Source organism: Pelophylax lessonae, assembly GCF_965119305.1.
Source record: "Pelophylax lessonae genome assembly, chromosome: 3".
In the NCBI taxonomy this organism is placed as follows: Eukaryota; Metazoa; Chordata; class Amphibia; order Anura; family Ranidae; genus Pelophylax; species Pelophylax lessonae.
Window position 1 is genome coordinate 623,711,991 of NC_138770.1, and position 25,854 is coordinate 623,737,844.

Genomic DNA, 25,854 nt, shown 5'->3' on the forward strand with positions numbered 1-25,854 from the left:
AGCACACTCACAGCAGTGAACCTTGAACCTCCATGGACACATATTCTTGGTGACTGGGCAGTCAGGTCAGCCCCCCTGCCACCGCATATATGCTTTAGAGTAGCAAGAAGGGGTTAATGTCCATGGGCTGTCTTGACAAAGTACATCAGGTAAACAATCTTCATCTTCTGATGCTTTCGGGGTTGTTGGGTGCCTGGTTCCCCTCAGTGTATCCGGGGGGTTGTTGGGTGCCTGGTTCCCCTCTGTGTATCCGGGGTTGTTGGGTGCCAGGTTTCCCTCTGTTTATCCGGGGTTGATGGGTGCCTGGTTCCCCTCTGTGTATCCGGGGTTTTTGTGTGCCTGGTTCCCCTCTGTGTATCCGGGGTTGTTGGGTGCCTGGTTCCCCTCTGTGTATCCGGGGTTGTTGGGTGCCTGGTTCCCCTCTGTGTATCCGGGGTTGTTGGGTGCCTGGTTCTCCTCATTGTATCCGGGGTTGTTGGGTGCCTGGTTCCCCTCTGTGTATCCGGGGTTGTTGGGTGCCTGGTGCCCCTCTGTGTATCTGGGGTTGTTGGGTGCCTGGTTCCCCTCTGTGTATCCGGGGTTGTTAGGTGCCTGGTTCCCCTCTGTGTATCCGGGGTTGTTGGGTGCCTGGTTCCCCTCTGTATATCCTTACACAGAACCCTATGTCACTTTAGGACATGATGGTGACATAGGGGCCAATGAAAGGAACAACAGTGTGAAGTGGAGGGAAAATGCCCATGACACATCTGAAAGTGTTTTCGGATATGTTTTGGGAGGGTTTTGGAAGGGATTTCAGCAAATGTGGTGCACGGGGGATGGGAAGAGTCACTGTAGACAGGCTTAGATGGACAGAAGCAGCAATCTGTTGATACCAGTTGAGACATTTCTGAGATCTTTCAGAATTCTGAATCATGAATCTCACATGATGATAAACCCTTCAGTGGGACATTGCCTCAGGACGAGTATTGCTGTTTCCGTACAGGGCCGTCTTTTACCGACCTGGAAATGCACAGGTGTTGTGTGCATCCCCATGTATCCCATTTTAGTCTATTGGGTCATGCGGCTGCATGGACACAGCCACTGTGTCCCAACATGACATGCGGGTCCGGATCCCCAAATGCACACAGGGCGAGTTTGGGGACCCGCACCAGCACTCACATCACCCACATGTCATATTGGGACACAGCAGCTGTGTCCATGCAGCCGCATGCCCCAGAAGACTAAAATTGAAAGCTGCCATGCAGCAGCTGTGCATCCCTGTGCCGGTAAAAGCAGGGGTCTACAAACTTTCTAAACAAAGAGCCAGTTTACTGTCCTTCAGGCCTGGGGGGGAAACTGTGGCTAGAGGGAGTAGAAAATGCCTTAGTGTCAATGGAATTAACCAATACCTCAGGCTTAGTGGTTAGTGGGAGTAAAAAAAAATACATAGTACCGTCGGTCAGCAGGAGGATGAATTAAAGATAAACAGGCTCATCTGTAGGTGACAATCCGATGGAAGGATGAATCCGTGCCTCCGATCCGGGATGGTGTAACACCACGTTACTGCAGGGCACTCTACCGCAAGTCCGAGTTGTAATGGGTTAAAGCTGGATAGAAAAGCACAGGGTGCCAGTGGTGGACCTGCCAATTCTGGTGTTCAATGGAAAATGCCAATGGAGCTCCACGGTGCCAGGCAGTGAGCATATGGCCCACTAGAGGACGTCGGGCCCTCAGGCCACCAACATGAAGTCTGTTTCTGATTGTTTAGTCAGAGACATTCACACGACCATCGGTTCGACCCGAACATTGACTGTTCGAGGTTCGTCCGAATTCCGAACGTTTTGCTGAAAAAGTTCGGAATTCGGCAACCAGAACCGACCAAAATGCAATGGGACAGGAACTGGGCTTGAAAAGCCCATGATTGGACCATAACCATCAGTAAAAGCCAATTGAGGGGGCAGGAGAATGCTAGGAATGTGATTGGAGTGACTAGGGGGTCCAGAGGCCAATCATTAGTGAATACGCCCCCCAGTATATAAGATATCCCCTGCCAAATCTCTACCATTTTAATACAGGGCTGTGGAAGAGATTGGAAGCAGTTCTGTTACTTCTGCTTCAAAGTGTCATTTAGCAATTATTAGTGTGAGGAAAGGGATATCTAGTGTAGTTAGGGTACTATTGTCCACTATAGTTAGATTTAATAATCTAGTTTCTGTAGGGAAAGTGTTAAGTGTAAGGGGACCGTAGTGTAGTGTAGGGTTAACTGACTCTGACAAAACCCTTCCATGTCAGGGTGACCGCTATAGAGAAAAGATCGTTTCTCTTAGAACACTTATAGAACCAGATAGTGGCTTCGCCCCTGTCACCCTGCTTTTTGCTGCAGGCGTTTATAGGGCTTTTTTGAGGACATGTTTGGAGTCAGGCATGACATCTGAACTTCTGTGTAGGGGTATATATATACACACACATGTATGTATATATACACATACACACACATATAGGTGTGAAAATAGCAGAAACCTATGCTTGTGCTAATGAAATAATCAACACCCATATGGCTTCTCTGCTATAACACCTATATGTGTGTATGTGTATAAATACATATAAGTGTGTGTGTATATATACCCCTATACAGAAGTTCAGATGTTTTGCCTGCCTCAAAAGACCCCATAAAAATGCCCAAAAAAACCGCCTGCTGCAAAAACACACCTGGGCGTTTTTGTAGCTGGCGTTTTTTTGGGCATTTTTTTGGGCGTCTTTGGAGGCAGGCATAACATCAGAACTTCTGTGTAGGGGTATATATACACACACACATGTATGTATATACACATACACATATATAGGTGTGAAAGTAGCAGAAACCTATGCTTGCGCTAATGAAATAATTAACACCCATATGGCTTCTCTGCTATAACACCTATATATGTGTATGTGTATAAATACATATAAGTGTATGTGTATATATACCCCTACACAGAAGTACAGATGTTATGCCTGCCTCCAAAGACGCCCAAAAAATGCCCAAAAAAACGCCAGCTAAAAAAACGCCCAGGTGTGTTTTTGCAGCAGGCGTTTTTTTTGGGGAATTTTTTTGGGGTCTTTGAAGGCAGGCAAAACATCTGAACTTCTGTATAGGGGTATATATACACACACACTTATATGTATTTATACACATACACACATATAGGTGTCATAGCAGAGAAGCCATATGGGTGTTGATTATTTCATTAGCGCAAGCATAGGTTTCTGCTACTTTCACACCTATATATGTGTATGTGTATATATACATACATGTGTGTGTGTATATACCCCTACACAGAAGTTCTGATGTTATGCCTGCCTCCATAGACCCCCAAAAAATGCCCAAAAAAACACCTGAAACAAAACCGGCAAGATGTGAAAATAGCGGAGCCATATCCCTGTTCTATTGCAATTCTAATACAAACAAACTTTTTTTTTCTGGTTCTGGACATGCTACAGAGCTGAAACTTCACAGGTACACTTTTTAGACCCCCCCAGACACTAAATCCAAATCTCATTTTTTTTTTCAATAATTTTTTCGATAATTGGCTCTCTATCAAAAATTAAAATTTTTAAGAACTTTTTTTTGTGTGATTAATAGTCCCTGGGGCATGACCCAGAACCCTAGGCACTTTTAGGGGCATTTATTGGGTTTTAGGGCTTTAAAATGGTGTTTTTTGATTACCGAAGTTCGGGTCCCATTGATTTCAATGGGGTTCTGAAATCCAGGCCGAACTTTCGGGAAGTTCGGGTGTTCTGGTCGAACCGAACTTCTGAAAAGTTTGATCATCCCTAATTCACACCAGTGGCCTGCTGGAGGTCATTTTGTAGGGCTCTGGCAGTGCTCATCCTGTTCCTCCTTTCTCAAAGGAGCAGATACCGGTCCTGCTGATGGGTTAAGGACCTCCTACGGCCCTGTCCAGCTCTCCTAGATTACCTGCCTGTCTCCTGGAGTCTCCTCCATGCTCTTGAGACTGTGCTGAAAGACACAGCAAACCTTCTGGCAATGGAACATATTGATGTGCCATCCTGGAGGAGTTGGACTGCCTGTGCAACCTCTACAGGGTTCAGGTTTCGCCTCATGCTACCAGTAGTGACACTGACCCTAGCCAAATGCAAAACTAGTGAAAAACAGTCAGAAAAGATGAATAGGGAAAAAAATGTAAGTGGCCCCCACCTGTAAAACCATTCCTCTTTTGGGGGTCTTTTCGTTGTAGCCCATCTAGTGCACTTGGTAATTTCATTAACACCAAAGCAGATGAAACAACCCCCTCTGCTACTTAAATGACCAGATCAAAATCCCAGGAGTTTAATTGACTTGATGCTATACTCTGATTAACAAGTGTACCTTTAATTTTTTTGAGCAGTGTATGTATATATACTTTTTTTTTTATTTAATTGTCTGAGAGGAAATCTCCTCTCACTTGCTTTTGCATCTCAATGGCAGGAAATTAAAAGAAATCTGACCAATGGTGAACAGACAGCAAAAAAAAAAAAAAAAAATGAGAGGTGTTTTAACCCTTTTCTATTCTATCCAAATCTAAAAAAAATATGTTTTGGTTATGCATAAACTTTAAAGCTGAGTTCTGGATACAAAAACTTTAATTTAAATATATTCCCTTATAGCCACAAATAATATAAATCCACGTTGTGTGCACCAAATGCCTCTGCAAGGCAAAATGTTACCTTTTAATATTCATGGTGACATCATCACTGTGCTGCACATAAGCTGTGCAGATGGCAGAGCTGTGGGAGGGACCCGGCAGGCTCCACCCACAACAAGCTGCCTGCATAAAAACTACAGGAGGGGGCGGAGACAGGACCTGCCACCCTGCACAAGGAGAGAGAGCAGCAGTGAGTGGTCTTTATTACAGGAAGCTTCTGCATAGAGGTACATTTGTACACTGGATTACTGCACAGAAATGGAAGAAATACACAAAGCACACCAAGATTCAAATAGGAAACCGCATAGCACTTCTATTTAGACAATATTTAATTATCCTGAAGCTTAGTTTAATTATAGTATCAATCAGTATTGTACCTTTTTATTTTTATGGCTTATATATATATATACACATGAAACCCATTATTTCTTATAGTCTCATATGCAGGCTCTGATTCCTGGTCCTGCACAATCAGCATGCTTCTTATTTCTCCCGGTTAATATCTACTAGTCCAAACAAAAACCACACACTCCCCATGTGGCTAAGGGCTCTTTCACACGGTGCTGCTCAGCGGGGATCGATCCGCCGATCCCCGCTGAGCCGGCGGATGACAGCTCCGTCTCCGCTTGCAGTGCGGAGAGGGAGGTGTCACAGCCCCCGCTGCTCTCTATGGGGAATCGGATGAAAGCAGACCGCCTGTCCGCTCTCATCCGATCCCATCCGATCCGATCCCCAGGACGGATGGAAAATAGGGTTTCCATTCGTCTGGATTTCACAGACAGGATCTGATGCGGATGGCAGCGGGTGTCAGCGGAGGTGTCTCCGCTGACATCCGCTGCTCCATAGGGCTGAATGGGGCATCCGATCAGATCCGCCTAAAAAACTGACAGGCGGATCTGATCGGAACGCCCGTGTGAAAGAGCCCTAACTGATTTTATCTCATCACCCTTCAGCTGGATTATGATCCCATTATCTGTGGATGCCTTTTGCTGTTCCTCTTATTTTAGGGAGTGTCTAATGGAAAGCAAAAGGCTGGAACATGATCAAACACCCACAATGCCTTTGGTTGCCATACACCATGTGATCTTGTCTGCCTAGGCTTAGGTCAAATGTGGACATGGGAAAGCTTGTGAACAGGATTTATTTTTTAATGTGGTAAGCATGAGTTACGTTTTTACTCAATAGTGTCATTAGTTAATGACAGTCTCAATTTAAATCTGCTTGGACATACAATTATAGAAAGAAAAGTCACATTATACCTTCCCAGAAGATGACACTTCACACTATGTGTCTCCTTATAGATAAGGAATTTTGCAATGCGAAGAAATTAAACCATTTATAATAAAAGAAAACAGGAGAGCAGAAGAAGAAGTGGTCTTTAGTATCTCTCGGTCAGCAATACAATGACTGATGAGTCACAAATGATTGCAATATTAGAGGGACATAAACATGTGCTCTGTGGCAATCGAAAAAAAAAATGCATATATATTTTTGCTGGGAAAAAAATATACATTCTAAGTTAAATCACCTGTAATCCTTTCCTATTAGAGGATAGGTTCACCTTTCATTACATGTTACACCAGTGGCGTAGTGTGGGTTGTCAGCACCCGGGGCAAGGTAAGTCATTTGTGGCCCCTACACAGACCTACCTGATCACTACACAGCAGACCACTACACTGACCTACATTATTCCTGCACTAACCTACCTGATCACTATACTGACACCTACACTGACCTACCTGACCACTACAGAGACCTATCTTATTCCAACACTGACCTACCTGACCACAACACAAACCTATCTGACCACTACACTGATCTACCTTATTCCTGTGCTAACCTACCTGATTTCTACACAAACCTACCTGTTCACTACACTGACACTTACACTGACCTACCTGCCTATTACACAGATCTACCTGATTCCTATACTGTCCTACCTGACACCTACACAGACCTACCTGACATCTTCACTGCTTTACTGACACCTTTGCTGACTACCCTACACTGACCCCCCTACACTGACCACCTTCACTGACCACCTACACTGACACCCTACACTGACCTCCTAACTGCCCCCTTCACTGACCACCTACACTGACACCTTCACTGACCCCCCCCCCTGCACTGACCCCGCTTCACTGACCATCTTCACTGACCTCCTTACTGCCCCTTCATTGACCACCTACACTGACCTCCTAACTGCCCCCTTCACTGACCTCCTAACTGCCCCCTTCACTGACCACCTACACTGACCTCCTAACTGCCCCCTTCACTGACCACCTACACTGACACCTTCACTGACCCCCCCCCTGCACTGATCCCCTTCACTGACCATCTTCACTGACCTCCTAACTGCCCCTTCATTGACCACCTACACTGACCTCCTAACTGCCCCCTTCACTGACCTCCTAACTGCCCCCTTCACTGACCACCTACACTGACCTCCTAACTGCCCCCTTCACTGACCACCTACACTGACACCTTCACTGACCCCCCTATGCACTGACCTCCTAACTGCCCCCTTCACTGACCACCTACACTGACCTCCTAACTGCCCCCTTCACTGACCACCTACACTGACACCTTCACTGACCCCCCCCTCTGCACTGACCCCCTTCACTGACCATCTTCACTGACCTCCTAACTGCCTCCTTCACTGACCACCTACATTGACCTCCTAACTGCCCCCTTCACTGACCACCTACACTAACCACCTACACTGACCTCCTAACTGCCCCCTTCACTGACCTCCTAACTGCCCCCTTCACTGACCACCTACACTGACCTCCTAACTGCCCCCTTCACTGACCACCTACACTGCCCCCTTCACTGACCCCCTAACTGACCTTCTAACTGCTCCCTTCACTGACACCCTACACCGACCCTCTAACTGACACCTCCACTGACACCTTCAATGACACCTTCACTGACACCTTCACTGACCCCTACACTGAACACCTACACTGACCCCCTAACTGACCTTCTAACGGCTCCCTTCACTGACACCCTACACCAACCCTCTAACTTACACCTTCACTGACCCCTACACTGACACCTACACTGACCTCCTAACTGCCCCCTTCACTGACACCCTACACTGACCCTCTGACACCTTCACTGACCCCTACACTAAACCCGTACACTGACACCTACACTGACCTCCTAACTGCCTCCTTCACTGACCACCTTCACTGACCTCCTAACTGCCCCCTTCACTGACCACCTACACTGACCTCCTAACTGCCCCCTTCACTGACCACCTACACTGACCTCTTAAAATCCCCCTTCACTGACCCCCTACACTGTCCCCTTCACTGACCCCCTAACTGACCTTCTAACTGCTCCCTTCACTGACACCCTACACCGACCCTCTAACTGACACCTCCACTGACACCTTCAATGACACCTTCACTGACACCTTCACTGACCCCTACACTGAACACCTACACTGACCCCCTAACTGACCCCCTAACTGACCTTCTAACGGCTCCCTTCACTGACACCCTACACCGACCCTCTAACTTACACCTTCACTGACCCCTACACTGACACCTACACTGACCTCCTAACTGCCCCCTTCACTGACACCCTACACTGACCCTCTGACACCTTCACTGACCCCTACACTAAACCCGTACACTGACACCTACACTGACCTCCTAACTGCCTCCTTCACTGATCCCCTTCACTGACCCCTACACTGACCCTCTACACTGACCCCTCTACACTGACCCCCTACACTGACACCTACACTGACACCTACACTGACCCCCTAACTGACCCCCTACACTGACACCTTCACTGACCCCCTACACTGACACCTTCACTGACCCCCCTACACTGTCACCTACACTGACCACCTACACTGACCCCCCTACATTGACCCCTCACAGTGACACCTACACTGCCATCTTCACTGACACCCTACACTGACCCCCTAACTGACCTCCTTTTTTTTTTATTATATTATTTATTTATTCAAAGAAAGACTGGGATATCAAATCCAATAACACAAACAATGCAAATATTCACATTTAACCGCCAACTATTAACATCTATACAAGACCTTTTTACATCAAAAACAAAAAAAGAAAAGTTAGCCTAAAGGCCCATACACACGTACCGATTGTCGGCTGAAAATGTTTGGCCGCCGAACGATCGGCCGATTTTCGGCTTGTTAGTTTGATGCTTCCGACAGCCGACAGTGCACTTTCGGCCGAAAAGAATCTGTCGTGTAGGCATTAAAATTTTTGTTGGCCAACACCAGAACGGCCGATTGTTCGCCAGTCAGTACAGAATTCGGCCGACAATCAGCAGATTTGCAAGACTGGGCATGCTCAGAAAATAAAAAACACACGGAAAGTTAACCATTACATGACATCACTTCTGCAGTCGGCTGTTGTTGGCCGACAAAATTTGTGTGCAGTCTTTTGCAGTTTTCAACAGACAAGACAGCCCTCGGACAAAAGACGGCCGATCGTTCGGCCGACGATCGGTACGTGTATACGGGGCTTAAGATAAGAACACCTGTACTGATAAAGATACTAACCTAGTCTTCCTTTTTCTTTATAAAAAGAAAAAGGAAAAAGGAAAAGAGTAAAAAAAACAAAAGAAGGAAGAGAAAAGGAAAGAAAAAAAAAAAAAGGGAGAGAAGAAGGGGAGGAGAAATTGAAGGCATATGGTATTCTCTTATCTTGTCCAAATTTTAATCCTAAATTTTAAATTTTAAACTTGACCATTCCTTATCTCTACTGAAAAAAGCATATTTCGTCCCTTTTTAGACGAAATGAAAAGATTCCATGATCCCCATGTCTTATCATACCTATCTTTTTTTTTGCTCACGTGAAAGTCGCAAATCCTAAATTTTATTGGTATCTTCCACTTTACTTATACAATCACCAATGGTAGGGGGGGGGGGGGGGGCTGCGATCTCCATCGCAAAGGAATGCATGATTTGGCCGCGTTTACTATATGAAACAAAGTTGATGTTTTATATTCCTTCAATGTAATATCCGAAACGTGTAATAAAAAAAAAGTGGGATCCATAGGGATCTCATAATCCGTAAATCTTTGGGCCAATTCAAGAACATCTGTCCAAAACCCACTTAGTTTCGGACAGGTCCAAAATACATGTAGAATTAACTGACCTCCTAACTGCCCCCTTCGCTCACACCTATACTGACCTACTACACTGACACATGCACTGACACCCTACACTAACACCCTACACTGACCCCCTAACTGACCTCCTAACTGCCCCCTTCGCTGACACCTATACTGACCTACTTCACTGACACATGCACTGACACCCTACACTAACACCCTACACTGACCCCCTAACTGACCTCCTAACTGCCCCCTTCGCTGACACCTATACTGACCCCCTACACTGACACATACACTGACATCTACACTGACCCCCTTCTCTGACACCTACACTGACCCCGAAACTGACCTCCGAAGTGCCCCCTACACTGACCCCCTACACTGACCCCCTAACTGACCTCCTAACTGCCCCCTTTGCTGACCCCCTACACAGACATCTACGCTGACCCCCCTATACTGACCCCCTACACTGACATCCACACTGACCCCTTCACTGACACCTACACTGACCCCCTAACTGACCTCCAAACTGCCCTCTTCACTGACCCCCTACACTAACCCCCTACACTGACCCCCCTACACTGCCACCTTCACTGACACAATACACTGACCTCCTAACTGCCCCTTCATTGACCCCCTACACTGACACCTTCACTGACCCCCTACACTGACACCTTCACTGACCCCTACACTGAACCCCTACACTGACCCCCTAAGTGACCTCCTAACTGCCCTCTTCACTGACACCCTACACTGACCCCCTAACTGACACTTTCACTGACCCCCTACACTGACCCCCTACACTGACACCTACACCGACCCCCTAACTGACCTCCTAACTGCTTCAAGCTGCTTCTGAGTTGATGCTCCTGAGTTGCTTTTATTTTCACATTGACTTGTATGGAAAGAAATGAAGCTTGATGGTGTACAGAGACTGCAGGGGATTCCGCAGTATAGTCAATAAAGAACAGTATGGTAAATATTCTGAACAACTGTCTTTGTGGGGTCTACAGGGATTTTTTCAAGGGAAGACAAATTTGGCCACAAGGGATTTTCTTTTACCTTCCTTGGCACTAAATCTGCCAGTGCTCCCTAGAGGCTGAACCTGATAGATGTCTGTGTGTTTTTACTTGCTTTTTAATGCCTACTTAATGTGCGATGCATTGTGGTACCGTTCATTGTGAATGGCAACCAAACTCATTGAACAGTAGAGCCCCATGAACAATATACTGCAGCACACCACCACATGTATACTATTGATTGAGGTGCACTAAATCTTTAACCACTTTACCACCGGAGGATTTTGCTGTCTTACGTCTGGGCCACTTTTTTTGCGATTCGGCACTGTGCGACTTTAACTGACAATTGCGCGGTCATACGACGCCGTACCCAAACGAAATGTACGTCCTTTTTTCCCCACAAACAGAGCTTTCTTTTGGTGGTATTTGATCACCTGTGCGATTCTTACTTTTTGCGCTATAAACAAAAAAAGGGCGTTTATTTTTAAAAAATAACAATATTTTTTACATTTTTTTATATGAAATTCCCCCCAAAAAAATGTAAAAATCAAAATTTTTTAAAAATTTTTGGCCAATTTGTTTTCTGCTACCTATGTTTGGTAAAAAAAAAAATCACAATAAGCGTATTTTGATTGGTTTGCGCAAAAGTTATTGCGTTTACTAACTAAGGGAAAGATTTCTGTCATTTTTGGTGTTTTTTTTTTTAACGCGTAATGGCGGCGATCTGCGATTTTTTTTGCGGGACTGCGACATTGCGGCGGACAGATCGGACCCTTGACTGACATTTTTGACACTTTTGGGGGTACCAGTGACATTACTGCAGTAATCAGTGCTATATATATGCACTGTTACTGTAAAAATGACACTGGCAGGGAAGGGGTTAATTTTATTGGAGAGAGAGAGGGGTTAATGTATGCCTGGTGCTTACTAACGTATGGGGGGGGGGGGGTGACTGAGTGACACAAGGACAGATCGCATGTTCAGCTATGCTGAACACTGCAATCTGTCACTCCTTGTCACTAAGGAGTAAACAGAGTGGGCGGATCTCCAAACTAGATTCCCCGACGGTCGGGGGAGAGCAGCGGCGATCGCCGCCGCTCCTCCCCTGGCCCGACTCCCGCTGTGACTGAAAACAGTGGGAGCGAGCCTCCGGCGGTGCGCGTGCGCTGCCCACAAGGGGCGGAGTCCAGTGACGTAGGTCTACGTCGCTGGACGATAACGAGCCACATTGCCGCAGTAGCAGCAATGTGAGCAGACGGCAAGTGGTTAACAAAGATTCATGCACATTTTTTTGATCCATTATTATTTTTTGGCAGTCCATTCATAATGACTGAGCTGCCCTACCCCAAATGTGTGCCAGAACTCTTGTTAATGAGTATGCAGAGAGAAGTATGGGGAAAAAAATACATGCACACCTATATGCTGCAGTATCGGTGCGATGCTGCAGCTGTCCCATGTTGGCTCTGAGAACTGAGTGATCATATGACCACTGATCACTCTGTTCTAGGTCTTCTTATAGCAGAGAGTGGTGACTTTCAGTCATCACTCTCCATTCTGGCCCTCCAGCACTCTGGAGCACCAAGTGGAGAGGCTGGCTTTAGCTATCAGCCATGCACTGAGGGCCGGAAACAGCTGTCAATCAGCCAGCTGGGTGGATCTTGACAATATGGTTGGGATATTTCCTTTTTTTTAGGCTTTGATAGAGCAAGAGCAGATAAAAATATCTGTGTCAGATGTAGCACGCTCCTAGGTAGGTGCTAGAAGAGAGAATATAGTTTTAAGTCTTTCTGCTTACCAGAGAGATTGCCAGGTAAATGTATTTTTCTCTCTGCCTACCTGAGAGCAGGATCTGTTAGTAAGGTCTGCTCATGGTGCTCAGGGGCAGTTCAGCTTGTCTGAAATGTTTCACACTGGTTCAATAGGGAGGCATATTGGACAGTGGGAGGAAACCTGACAAATGAGTGCACAGGCATATATTACAGCCCTAGTGATTGGCAGAGGAAAGTGCCTTGATGCATGCTGGGATACTGTATAAATGTGAAGGGCACATGTGCTCAGGGTCTTTGGCTGGAGAGCGGGGTCCCGAGGGGAGGGGGCGGCTGCCCCTCTGTAGAAGCTGCCATGCGGCCTCAGGTGGTCAACCTGAGGGCCTGAGAGTCAGAGAGAAGCTGAACCCATATGTCCTGCAGAACTGACTAGAAGGGAGACACTGGAAAGGATCTGATTCTGCCCACAGTGAGTACAGATCTCTGTCATGGGGCCTGTCCTGTGAGGGCCACTCCTTCTGCTAGAAGAGTCAGTGGATGGGTGTCAGTCATTGTCAAGGGGATGCTAGAGAGTGTCCTGAAGATAATGTAGTTGCATTAAGTCTGCTGCTTTAGACAGCAAGAGGACTTCATTCTTCCATACAAGTGGCAGTATGGTCAAAGCAGTGTGTCTGCTTCCACAAATAACCCTGGGAGACCACGTGAGAGTTGTCCTCATCTACTGTGAATAGTACAAGTTGGAGTATCCCACTATTCCCTTCTCCCATCCAAGTTCAACAATAAATATAAAATCAAATCCCCTGGACTGTTTATTAAGTAATGAGCAACTGGGAGTAAGGATGAATGTGTGAAAAATCCCTTAGTGAAGGTCTGCAGATAATCAGAGGGAGACCTAAAAAGTCAACACACAGCAAGCTTTACGGGGTTTTTTCCATCTGTGTTCAATTAGGGAAATTTTCCTTTACTTAATGGCATGTGGAATTAAAATAATTTATTTGACATTTGTCACTGCAACAAGTGTCCCTATGAAAAATATTTAATTTACTCCTGTTCCTGAAAACTCCATCACTTCAGTCCCAGTGATAAAGGTCACCAAGATAAACACAGAGGGTGAATTTCCACAGTGGGAACAAAGACAGCAATAAAAACCCAACCAGGATCCTAACCCCTCACCAATCATCTAAAATGTAAAAAAAAAAATGTAAAAATTGGGGGTTAGATTCACTTTAACCACTTCAATACCAGGCACTTTCATCCCCTTCCTGCCCAGGACAATTTTCAGCTTTCAGTGCTATCGCACTTTGAATGACAACTGTATGTTTATGCAACATTGTGCCCATATGACATTTTTATAATTTTTTTTAGACAGACAGAGCTTTCTTTTAATCTCCAGTGGTTTTTTTTATTTTTTGTTAAAAAAATGAAAAAAAAAATGTTTTTCTTAGTTTCTGTTATAACATTTTGCAAATAACAAATTTTTCTTCTTCACTGATGTGCACTGATGAGGCTACACTGATGGGCACTGATAGGCTGCACTGATGGGCACTGATGAGGCTGCACTGATGGGTACTGATGAGGCTTCACTCATGAGGCGACACTGATGTGGCTGCACTGATGGGGCAGCACTGATGTGGCTGCACCGATGGGCACTGATGAGGTGTTACTGATAAGCTGCACTGATGAGGTGTTACTTATAAGCTGCACTGATGGGCACTGATGAGTCTGCACTGATGAGGCAGCATTAATGGGCACTGATAGGCAGCACTGATGGCCACTGATAGGCAGCACTGATAAGCTGCACTGATGGGCACTAATGGGGCTACACTGATAATCAGGGCACAGATGTTTAGGGCCTTGATTATCAGTATAAGGAATGTACTGCCAGCTTTACCGGTTATCGGCTCACCTTTCCTCACGCAAACACAGCGTGTGGGAAAAAGACTGCAGATAACCAGCAAGTATGTTTACATGTGTTACGGCAATCTGTGGTCAGCTGTGTCCAAAGGTTCTGGGAGGACATCCATGGATGCCCTCCCAGAACTGGATGACCGCGCTGTAGGTGTCTTTTGACTATAGCGCAGTCGGCAAGTGGTAAGCCATAAAATACAGACAGGGAACACAAGCTACCTGCTTAGTACCTAAGGTTGGCCATACATATTCATTTTTATTTTTTTTCCATTCAACCATTGGGAAAAATAAAATGACTCGATTATCCTATCCATGCACTCAGTGTGGATGGGGGGAAACTCATCCTGCTTTCGTTTTTTTTTATCTAGGAATTGCTATATTACTACAGTCCACCCCAGTTCCAGTGGTCTGGAAAGCCTTATTAATTTACCTATATTAATAATTTGTTCCTACTGTAATAGCACCAAGTACTGGTTCCTTGCTGCAGATGTGTAACTACAATTCAGAAATAGGTTTGGTGGAGCCCCCCAGTGACCTCTGTGTTGCACCTGGCATTGTCAACTAAGACAATAGTATAATTGATCTTAGAACTCAGGGTTAATAATACAGTACTGAGTCTCTGTTTACTCTACATGCAGACTGATTTTCTGTGTGTGTTGCCTCAGCAACCTCCCTAGTGGAGCCCTCTCCCATGCCTGGGCCCCATGGTAGATGTATGTACAGCAATGGCTAAAGTTACACAAATGCCTTGCTGTCAGTCACATTTAGAAAGCCAATCAAAGTGCCATTACTTCAACTTTTCTCAAAGACAACAGTCAGCTGAACTCCAGTCGTTAAATGTTATTTGCATGTGCCCTCACCTCCACCCCTACCGATATTAAGGTTTAGAGTGCATATATAGCCGAAATGTTTCTTTTAGTTTTGGCTAGAGTAGGGAATGGTTAAACCACTGTCAAGTTGTTTTTTGGCTGTTGGTGTACTATTGGGGACATTTTCCCTATTTGCTGTCCCAGAGACATAACAGATAGTAACAGGAAATTTACCCAAGTGAGAATTCCCCTCTTAGATATTTGTCCCTGGATAAGGTGTCCGCATTGGAAGAGTTCGCCTTACCTTTTGCTCTGTGAACAACTCTAAATTTTTTAATTTCCCCTCAATGTCTTTTTTAATGACAGTGATCACCAGTATACATAGAGAGAGTGAATCTGCCTAGTGGGGGCAAACAGAAAATTTACCAAAGTGAGAATATCCCTCTTAGATATTTGTCCCTGGATAAGGTGTCCGCATTGGAAGATTTCGCCTTACCTTTTGCTCTGTGGACAACTCTAACATTTTTAATTTCCCCTCCGCATCTTTTTTAATGACAGTGGTCATCATCAGTTTACATAGAGAGAGTGAATCTGCCCAGTGGGGACAAATACAACAATACAAACTTGACAAAGGGTCAAACCATTCCCCACTCTATCCAAAAGCTATAATAAAAGGTTTGGCATAGAAATAAACTTTATTAGCTCATTTAATCTGGGGGGGCTCAGAGTAGAGGAATACTTACGTAGCGCTACCCCCGCAGGAGCCGCTTTAATAATTGTGCCCGGGTCTCCCACTGATTAATCCACAGCCAGGTGCACACACTCTTTCGCTCGTTATCTCCAATCAGTCTAAGGGGATGTGTTTTTTTTGTTGTTTTATTTGGAGAAATTGGATAGAAGAAGGGATTTAGTAGGATATTCCAAATTAACTATTCACATGCGAGGACAACTTCTCCATAGAACTGTGTAGCAATTTTTTAATAGAACTATGCAGCAGGCTGTACAAAATAAAGCAAGTCCCTTGGTAGCAGAAGAAATCTAGTGGATCTTGCTTCTTCAGGACACTAGCCAGTGTCCCCTTTAGCTCACATCCAGTACGCTGGCTTCTAGCACCAAAAGGGGGATTTTAGCAACAGTCTCTAAGATCCTTTTAGGGGGTTTGTACTCACAAGGCCCTGGCCGCAGGTCACCTTCCTCTGTAATAGCAGACAAGATCCGTGGACATCCTCCCTCAGTCAGCTTGCAAGGGAACCATGGGTTACAGCTTCAGAGTTTCAGACCCTCAGGTCACCCACCTGAGGCCGCATGGCAGCCTGTGCTGGGCAGAGGCAGCAGCCCCTCCCCTCCTGGACCTCTCTCTGTAGAGGAAGACTGGCCCAGAGCCCATGTGCTCTTTAGATATAAAGTCACCCAGCATGCCTGAGGGCCACATCCCCTTCTAATTGGCCAGGGCTTTATAAACATCCCATGCTCTCATCTGCCAGGTTTCTACCCACTATCCAGTATACTCTATTGCTACTTTTTTAGTATGAAACATCAAGACAACATGAGCAGCACCAGAGCACACTGAGCAGACCTCACTAAACAATCACAGCTCTCTGTTAAGCAGACCGCATATGCGGTATCTCACAAAAGTGAGTACAACCAGTGGCGGCCGGTGTGTTGGGGGCGCAGGGGCGCCGCCCCCCTATCCATTTGTCCGGCCCCCTAATCGGCATGCGGGGCGCCAGACGCATGGAGTTCAATGGGATTTTTTTTGTCACCTGATTAGAGCCAGAGGCTCTAATAGGCTTCAGCAAAGGGTGGACCCGGAGCGCAGAGCAGTGCGCCCCGAGACCACCCATTGTGTGACAATAGCGAATGAACATTCGCTATTGTCACACGGATCCTCCTCCTGGCCAATCAGGAAGTGCGTCCGAAACGCGCTTCCTGATTGGCCGAAAGGCAAACCCCATGCCATTGGCTGGGGAGGAGGCGGGAGTCGGGAGGACTGAGGACTCGCCACAACGCCGGAGAAGCAGGAAGAAGAAGAGGAACCATACAACTCAGCCTCTGCCCGGCTCTCCCTCACCCAACATGCCGGGCACAGCCACCCTGACAGCCGCCCTGCTCCTCACCTTGCTGGCTGCAGACTACACACATGCCAGTGAGTACCCAGGCACTTTTCCTGCTCTCTTCCCTTTACCTCATCCCCTGCATGTGCCGCTTGTCTCTATGTGTGCCCCCAGGTGACTCCTCTCACACACGGCGCTTGGGGGGGTCAGGCTGACTGTGTGGAGTCAGTCCTCTGTGTTTTATCATGGGGAGGAGGGGAGCTGTGTGTGCTTTGTCAGCAGGCTCCATGATTGCTTCACCCAGCCTGCTGGTCACTGCATTGATGGGGGCACGGCACGCTGGTCACTGCATTGATGGGGGCACGGCACGCTGGTTACTGCATTGATGGGGGCACGGCACGCTGGTCACTGCATTGATGGGGGCACGGCACACTGGTCACTGCATTGATGGGGGCACGGCACGCTAGTCACTGCATTGATGGGGGCACGGCACGCTGGTCACTGCATTGAATGAGGGCATGCTGTGGTAACTCTGCATTGAATGGGGGTATGCTGTGGTAACTCTGCATTGAATGGGGGCACGCTGTAGTAACTCTGCATTGAATGGGGGCACGCTGTAGTAACTCTGCATTGAATGGGGGCACTCTGTAGTAATTCTGCATTGAATGGGGGCACGCTGTAGTAACTCTGCATTGATGGGGGCACACTATACTTTGATTACTGAAGGCCCCTTTCACACTTTTGTGACCTCAAAGTCATGCAAATTTTTGCCGCGTTTTTTGCCGCAAAGCAATGCCTATTACATTTTTCTGTTTGCGCCTCCCCAAAAATTTTGAGCACCAGCCGCCACTGAGTACAACCCTCACATTTTTGTACATGTTTTATTATATCTTTTAACGTGACAATACTAAAGAAATTACACTTTGCTACAATGTAAAGTAGTGAGTGTACAGCTTGTATAACAGTGTAAATTTGCTGTTCCCTCAAAAAAACTCAACACACAGCCATTAATGTCTAAACTGCTGGCAAAAAAAGTGAATACACCCCTAAGTGACAATGTCCAAACTGGGCCCAAAGTGTCAATATTTTGTTTGGCCACCATTATTTTCCAGCACTGCCTTAACCCTCTTGGGCATGGAGTTCACCAGAGCTTCACAGGTTGCCATGGGAGTCCTCTTCCACTCCTCCATGACGGCATCATGGAGCTGGGAGATGTTAGAGACTTTGTGCTCTTCCACCTTCCGTTTGAGGATGCCCCACAGATGCTCAATAGGGTTTAGGTCTGGAAACATGCTTGGCCAGTCCATCACCTTTACCCTCATCTTCTTTATTAAGACAGTGGTCGTCTTGGAGGTGTATTTGGGGTCGTTATGTTGGAATACTGCCCTGCGGAAGGAGGGGGATCATGCTCTGCTTCAGTATGTCACAGTACATGCTGGCATTACGAGTTATAGCCCCCTAAGGGGTTAATATAGCGCTTGCTTTTAAACAGTCAGGGGTGAACAATTCCTTGTTCACACACCTGAATAGTGAACAATAGGTGAGGGAATATTTTATTTCCTAAAGGTGATAGCAAATATAATAAAGTACATAGTGCTAGATAAAATATATTGGTGTATAAATATATAAATATATAAAGGTGAACAAAATTTTCAAAATAGTAAACAAGTCCCAAAATAAAGTTCCTTTGTGATCTTGTGCAAAAAAGTGTCCTAGTAAGGTCTCTCCAGTATTCAAACTGCTGGTATAATCGGCATAACTTGTAGCATAAGGTTTGCACACTCACCGGATTTGGCGGGTCTTGAATGCCATATAGCAACAAGACCTTGCAAGCTTGTGGCTTCCCAAGCCTGTGGGTGACTGCTGGTCTCTGTGATTCACTATGGCCCTTGACTCCTGTATTGGAAACCGATCCTCCAGGTCCAATCCGAGGGGGGACAAAAAAAGTGCTCCAATAGTGCAGTACCGTTTAAAAATTGGTGTTTTATTAAGAATTGCCTAAAAAATATGATATGCAGAGTAAAAAACAAGTAAAACAAATGCACGTCTGCTATGGGTGACTGCCTGGGAATGGAGAGCAGCGACTGCCGGTTTGCGTCCCAAAAGGAGAACCACCAGTCCTGCATTATACGTAAGGACTAAGGAGAGGTCATGACCATTCAAGCAGAAAAGAGGAGTGGCTTCATAGGACCGGGTGTTCAGCGGGGAGAACTCCTGCAAGAGCAAAGAAAAAGGTAAGTATGTACCTACTCTAAAAGTCCCCTGACTAAACCTTTCTATCAGGATGGGAACCACACTAAAAATGTAATGCCTGAAGTTCACGTTTCATTTTAACTGAAGGTACAACAAGCAGAAAAGGGAAGGGGAAGTTACACCAGATTATCTTCAGGAGGCAGACAAATGTAGGCGGGTGCAGTCTATATTCTCCACTGCAGGTGGCGCTTGACCGCAGCAGCAATGCAAATGGGAAGGAAGTCGAGAAGAACTTTGTTTCTTTATGGTTATCCTCAGTCACAGGGAGGCAGCTATCCGATCAGATGGTGATGTCCCATGTCACTTCAGTGGCCATCTTTGGTGAAGGCAGAACCTATTTAAGGCCCTAACTCCCTGTTTTGGCATGCATTTCTTGCGAGTGGCAGTGTAGGGACAGGATATCAATCTGTCGGGGACAATGGTTAGCATAGCAAAAAGATTTTGAAGGAGTAGGTAAAGTGCAGGGACATTCCATCCTTCCTGGGAGCCTCCCATTTGGGTACTGATCGGCCAGGCCACATTGTTCTGTCTCAGCATCGATTGTACATGTGACCTTCTTGTAGACTCCCAGTCTGTAAGTGTGTGCAGCAGGTTGAATGATGGCTTTAACAGATAGTTTACTCAATGAATAAAGACTCCAGAGGTGTTCTCCAATGCTTCTTTATGCTTCAAGTTAGCAAAGGCATAAACATAGAGACTTTTCCATAGGTAAATTTCCAATGAAGTTACACAGCTTCCACACTCTGCAGTCTCCTCATAACAACTAAACAAAATGGGAGTTACAGCAGGAAAATGGAGGTGGGAGAAACCATCTAGAGAGAAACAGCAGGGGTGCAAGGAAGATACCAATAACATAGCATAACATAACATGTAATAACAACCTAAAATATATATAAACTTAGACACCCACTGTCAAGAAGAATATATCTTTGCGCTTGAGGAGGAGTCAATTTCTTGACTGTTATAATGAACAAATACTGCTGCTACTTGAATAAATAGTGGAAAATATTTGCAGATAAATAAATGGAAAAAGAGTAGCGCACTCTTTTTCCATTTATGTAATAACAACTGCTAGACAGTTAAAGCTGCGTGGCAGCACACTCCCCGCCTGGTATCGTGAGATACCACTACACAATTATTTTCCATAAACATACAATTAACATTGCATACAGTAGAATGCTATGTAGCCCTATTCTCTAAGCTAACTATGCTAGAGTTCTAAGTGACTCCTACACATAACACTGAATCAGAATTTTTGGAAGCAGGCATAATTAGGACTGTCTCAGTGACTGGTCTCAGGAAGGTTTTTGGGCTCCTGTCCTTTACAATCCTGACTTCTACACTTCAGACCTTTCCATCATCACTAGCAATGGCCTTTGTAATAAATCCAACTGGCCACTGGATCCGATTGGTTTGCTTGTCTTTTAGAAGAACCAGGTCCCCTTCCTTTAAGTTAGGCTTCTGGGTTTGCCACTTTTTACGTCCTTGAAGAAGTGTGAGGTATTCCCTCCTCCATCTGTCCCAGAAACAATCTGCAAGGTATTGAGCGTATCTCCATTGACGTTTATATATGTCCTTTTCATCAAAGATGCTCTTTGGTGCTGGGATCTGTCCAATTTTCCGGCTCAATAATGCAGCTGGAGTTAAAACAGTTGGACATTCTGGGTCTGTGGATACAGCTGTCAGCTGTCTTGAGTTGATTATTGCTGCGACCTCAGCAAGGAATGTAGTAAGTACTTCATGGGTAAGACGTGAAGAACTCACATCAAGCAACATAGAATCCAGTATGCGCCTTGCCATCCCAATCATACGTTCCCATGCTCCGCCCATATGTGAAGCGTGTGGTGGGTTGAATTTCCACATGCAGCCTAGATCACTCAAATAATTTCCAACTTGTTGTCGGTCGATCTATAACTCTTTGCAAGCACCAATGAAGTTAGTCCCACAATCTGATCTCAACATCTTCACGGGACCTCTTAGAGCAAGAAATCTCCTTAGAGCATTGATAAAGCTCGAAGTATCCACTGACTCGATTACTTCGATATGCACAGCTCTTACAGTTAAGCAAGTGAACATTACAGCCCATCTTTTGCTGTTGACTTGACCACCACGACTTCTTCTAGCCGTTACTGTCCATGGTCCAAACACATCCATTCCAACATATGCAAAGGGTGTATCTTCACTCAAAAAAGACATAAAAGACTGAGTGGCCGAAGAGGTGTTCTCAAGCCAGACTCAATGGGTCGGCGAGAATCAAATTGGACACGTACCGCACGGTCAAATAGGACCGGGAACCCTGCGCAACCTGAAAGACATAGGCAAAAATGGGTTGGAGGTGGAGGGACAAGGAGATCCCCCCTGGAATGGTTGCAATAAGGGGCTCACTGGGATTACGGTGCAAAAAATTACTTTATTGGTGAAGATGTACATACATGATCAAAACAATATTATTAATAAAACTTGTGTGGAAACTCATCAGGTGAACTGATTGACTCTGTAGACCCCTGGGGTGTCAAGATCATACAGACAGCAAGTAGAACACGTAGAGGTCCCCACCCATCCAGTCCCAAGGTAGCACTGTTGAGGGCGGGCTTGGTGTGATTAGTCGAGAAAGAACGACCTGAAAATCACTCGAAGAGCCCGAGCAACTGTGCTTGTGGCCAGGAAGAAGACTCATAAGGAGCCCTGTGGAAAAGGCGCCTAGGTATGCCCATAAAGGGTGTGAGAGATGCTGGCAAATTCGCTCAAAATGTGACAGGATGTCATCAAATGTTATCAGTACATCACACAGGGAGGGCAAAATGTGGCGACAAAATCTCATAGAGTATAAAACAGCAGAGGCAAAACTTCCTATAATGTGAGTCTCATTTCCTGGCTAGAAACCTCCAAAGAAACCTGGCCCCATGGGGCAGTGCACGGCTAGCTGTACTGGAGGGATCGTGGCTTAACCATCCAAGATTGCTTGAACAGCAAATTACAGTGTATGGTAAAGTGTATTGGAGGGATCCTGGCTTAACCAGCCATACAGCTTAAACAGCGGTGAGAGAAGGAATTATCTCCAAAGTGGAATCCCCCATGTTGAAGAAAAAGGGAACCTGTGTGACACAAGGGAACCTGTGTGATGTACTGATAACATTTGATGACATCCTGTCACATTTTGAGCGAATTTGCCAGCATCTCTCACACCCTTTATGGGCATACCTAGGCGCCTTTTCCACAGGGCTCCTTATGAGTCTTCTTCCTGGCCACAAGCACAGTTGCTCGGGCTCTTCGAGTGATTTTCAGGTCGTTCTTTCTCGACTAATCACACCAAGCCCGTCCTCAACAGTGCTACCTTGGGACTGGATGGGTGGGGACCTCTACGTGTTCTACTTGCTGTCTGTATGATCTTGACACCCCAGGGGTCTACAGAGTCAATCAGTTCACCTGATGAGTTTCCACACAAGTTTTATTAATAATATTGTTTTGTTCATGTATGTACATCTTCACCAATAAAGTAATTTTTTGCACCGTAATCCCAGTGTATCTTCACTCAGTCTGTCTGCAGGTAGGTCAGCCATCTGTTGAAACTGCTGTCTACCCCGTAACTTCTGACATTTAACACAGTTGTGAATGATCGTGGCTATTTGTCTTTTTCCTCCAACTATCCAGAACCCTGCAATTCTGACTGCACCTTCGGTATAGTGTCTTCCTTGATGTTTGACTCTCTCATGGTAATGCTGTATAATCAATGTTCCCAAATGGTGGTTTCTTGGTATTATCAAGGGGTTCTGTTCCTTCCCTGGCAGGTTTGACCTTTTCAGTCGTCCACCGACTCGAAGCATGCCCTCGTTGTCGATCACTGGGTTCAGTGTGAATAGTGGGCTACATTTTGGGACTGGTCCATTGCCTCTTAAGCATTTAATCTCTTCCACAAAGACTTCTTCTTGCACGCGGCGTATGATGAACAGCTCAGCCCTCTCATACTCGAATGCGTTGGGTGACTCCTTACAGGTGTGCCATCCATGGCAAGAAGATGTCTGATTCGATTTGCGGAAAATCTGTGCAATATGAATCAATCTTGCTATAGTCTTCACCAACCTTTTCCAAGAGGAGAAACGTTCAAAACGTCTTACCTCCAAATTTCTTCTTGAGCAGATGTTGGAATTCAATGCTACAACTTCAGGCCGGATTTCCGGGTCAGTATCTGGATCCTCCAGGTGGAAATCGATATCTTCTTCTGAGTTTGTAGAAGACTGGTCCATTAAAAACTTGGGTCCTGAAAACCAGATGGTTTGTGTGAGGACAACTGCTGGCACTGACCTAGTAGCAATGTCTGCGGGATTCAAACCAGTCGGGACATAGTTCTATTGTTCAGGTCTACTGTTTTTACTTATTCATTCTAATCTGTGCGCCACATACACATAGAACCTTCTCACATTGTTGCATATATAACCAAGCACTACCTTGCTGTCAGTGTAGTACTTAATCTGATCGATTTCAATATCCATTTCATTTTGCAGGAATTCTGCGACTTCAACAGCTAGGGTCGCACCACACAATTCTAATCTTGGAATAGTGTGAGCAGGTTTTGGAGCTAACTTGGCTCTTCCTAGTAGAAACCCGACATGGGGTCTCCCGGACAGATCTATGATCTTGAGATAAGCCACAGCCGCTATGGCTTCGGTAGATGCATCACAAAAGATGTGAATCTCTTTCCTCAGACTTCTTGAAACTGAAGTGGGTGAATAGCAGCGTGGGATATTAAGTTCTTCCAGTACCTTCAAGGAGTTTCTCCAGTTCTCCCATTTAGGCAGTAGGTCTACTGGCAGAGGAGCATCCCAATCTGTCACTCTCTTAGTAAGCTGACGAAGTATGGATCTCCCTTGGACGGTAACTGGAGTCACAAAGCCTAGGGGATCGTAAAGGCTGTTAACAGTTGACAAGACTGCACGTCTGGTGAATGGCTTCTTAGCGTCAGAGACCTGAAAGGTGAATGTGTCTGAAGTTACATTCCAGAGAAGACCGAGACTTCTTTGCATGGGCAGGGAATCTACTCCCAAGTCCAAATTCTTCAAATCCTTAGCGTGATCTTCTGGATTGAAAGCCCTCATTACTTCGCTGCTATTAGATGCGATCTTATGAAGCCTTAAGTTAGCAGTCAACAGGAGCTGTTGGGTCCTTTTTATCAAACTGACGGCTTCTTCAGGTGTTGAGAAGGATTTCAGGCCATCGTCTACATAAAAATCTCTCTCGACGAATTGCCTGGTGTCAGATCCGAATTCCCTTTCACCTTCCTGCGCTGTTTTTCTCAGTCCATAAGTTGCCACGGCAGGAGATGGACTATTTCCAAAGACATGGACTCTCATGCGATAATCTATCACCTGATCATTAATGTCATTGTTGCGGTGCCACAAGAACCTGAGATAATTTCTGTGTTCCTCTTTGACTATGAAACAGTGGAACATCTGTTGCACGTCAGCTGTCACGGCAATTGGTTCCTTCCTGAACCGCATCAACACTCCTATAAGGTTGTTCGTTAGATTTGGACCAGTTAGAAGAACGTTATTTAAAGAGGTTCCCTGGAACTGAGCGCTTGAGTCAAAGACTATTCTGATTTGCCCCGGTTTACGAGGATGGTAGACTCCAAAGGATGGAAGGTACCAGCATTCTTCACCTTTCTTAAGGTCTGGTGCTGGCTCAGCATGATGGTTATCTAAAATTTTCTGCATGAATGCTAGAAAGTGCTCTTGCATCTCAGGTTTGTTACGGAGAGTTTTCTTAAGTGCAGCAAATCTGGTTAAAGCTTGTTCTCGATTGTTAGGGAGAGTAAGCCTTGGTACTCGGAAGGGTAATGGAGCTACCCAACTGTTGGAATTGTCCTTGAAGAACTCTTCATCCATAATCTTGATGAACTCCTTGTCTTCGACTGAAGGGGCAATCTTGTTGTCATCACGAGAAGTTTGGTACACTGAATCACCAAAGTCCTTTTGAGAAGTGAGCTTGCAGTTAATGCTTTGGAGTGCTTGATATGGAACTTCGTTTTTGAAATCAAGTCTTTCCTTCACATAATAGTGCAATGGACATTTCATCAATCGATAGGTAACATTAGTTTTGTAGGAAGCTACATCCAAGAGCTTGTGAGATTGGTCTAAACAGACTTCTCCTATTATCACCCATCCAAGATCAAGTTTCTGGGCCTGAGGAGCATCATCTGGACCGTTACATAACTCTCTTATTTTATGAACTCTAGGAATGTCTCTCCCTAGTAGAATCAAAATCTTAACATCTTT

At 45.6% G+C, this 25,854-nt stretch overlaps 1 pseudogene across 1 annotated transcript; it reads right to left on the reverse strand.

The window, feature by feature from the left end:
• Positions 1 to 282: 282 nt before the first annotated feature.
• Positions 283 to 25,502, reverse strand: LOC309550199 (annotated as a pseudogene). Its single transcript has 4 exons — positions 24,679 to 25,502; positions 23,740 to 24,201; positions 23,115 to 23,622; positions 283 to 647 (listed from the first exon to the last, which is right to left on the reverse strand). The product of its transcript is annotated as an uncharacterized misc_RNA (transcript).
• Between the last annotated feature and the right edge of the window lie 352 nt (positions 25,503 to 25,854).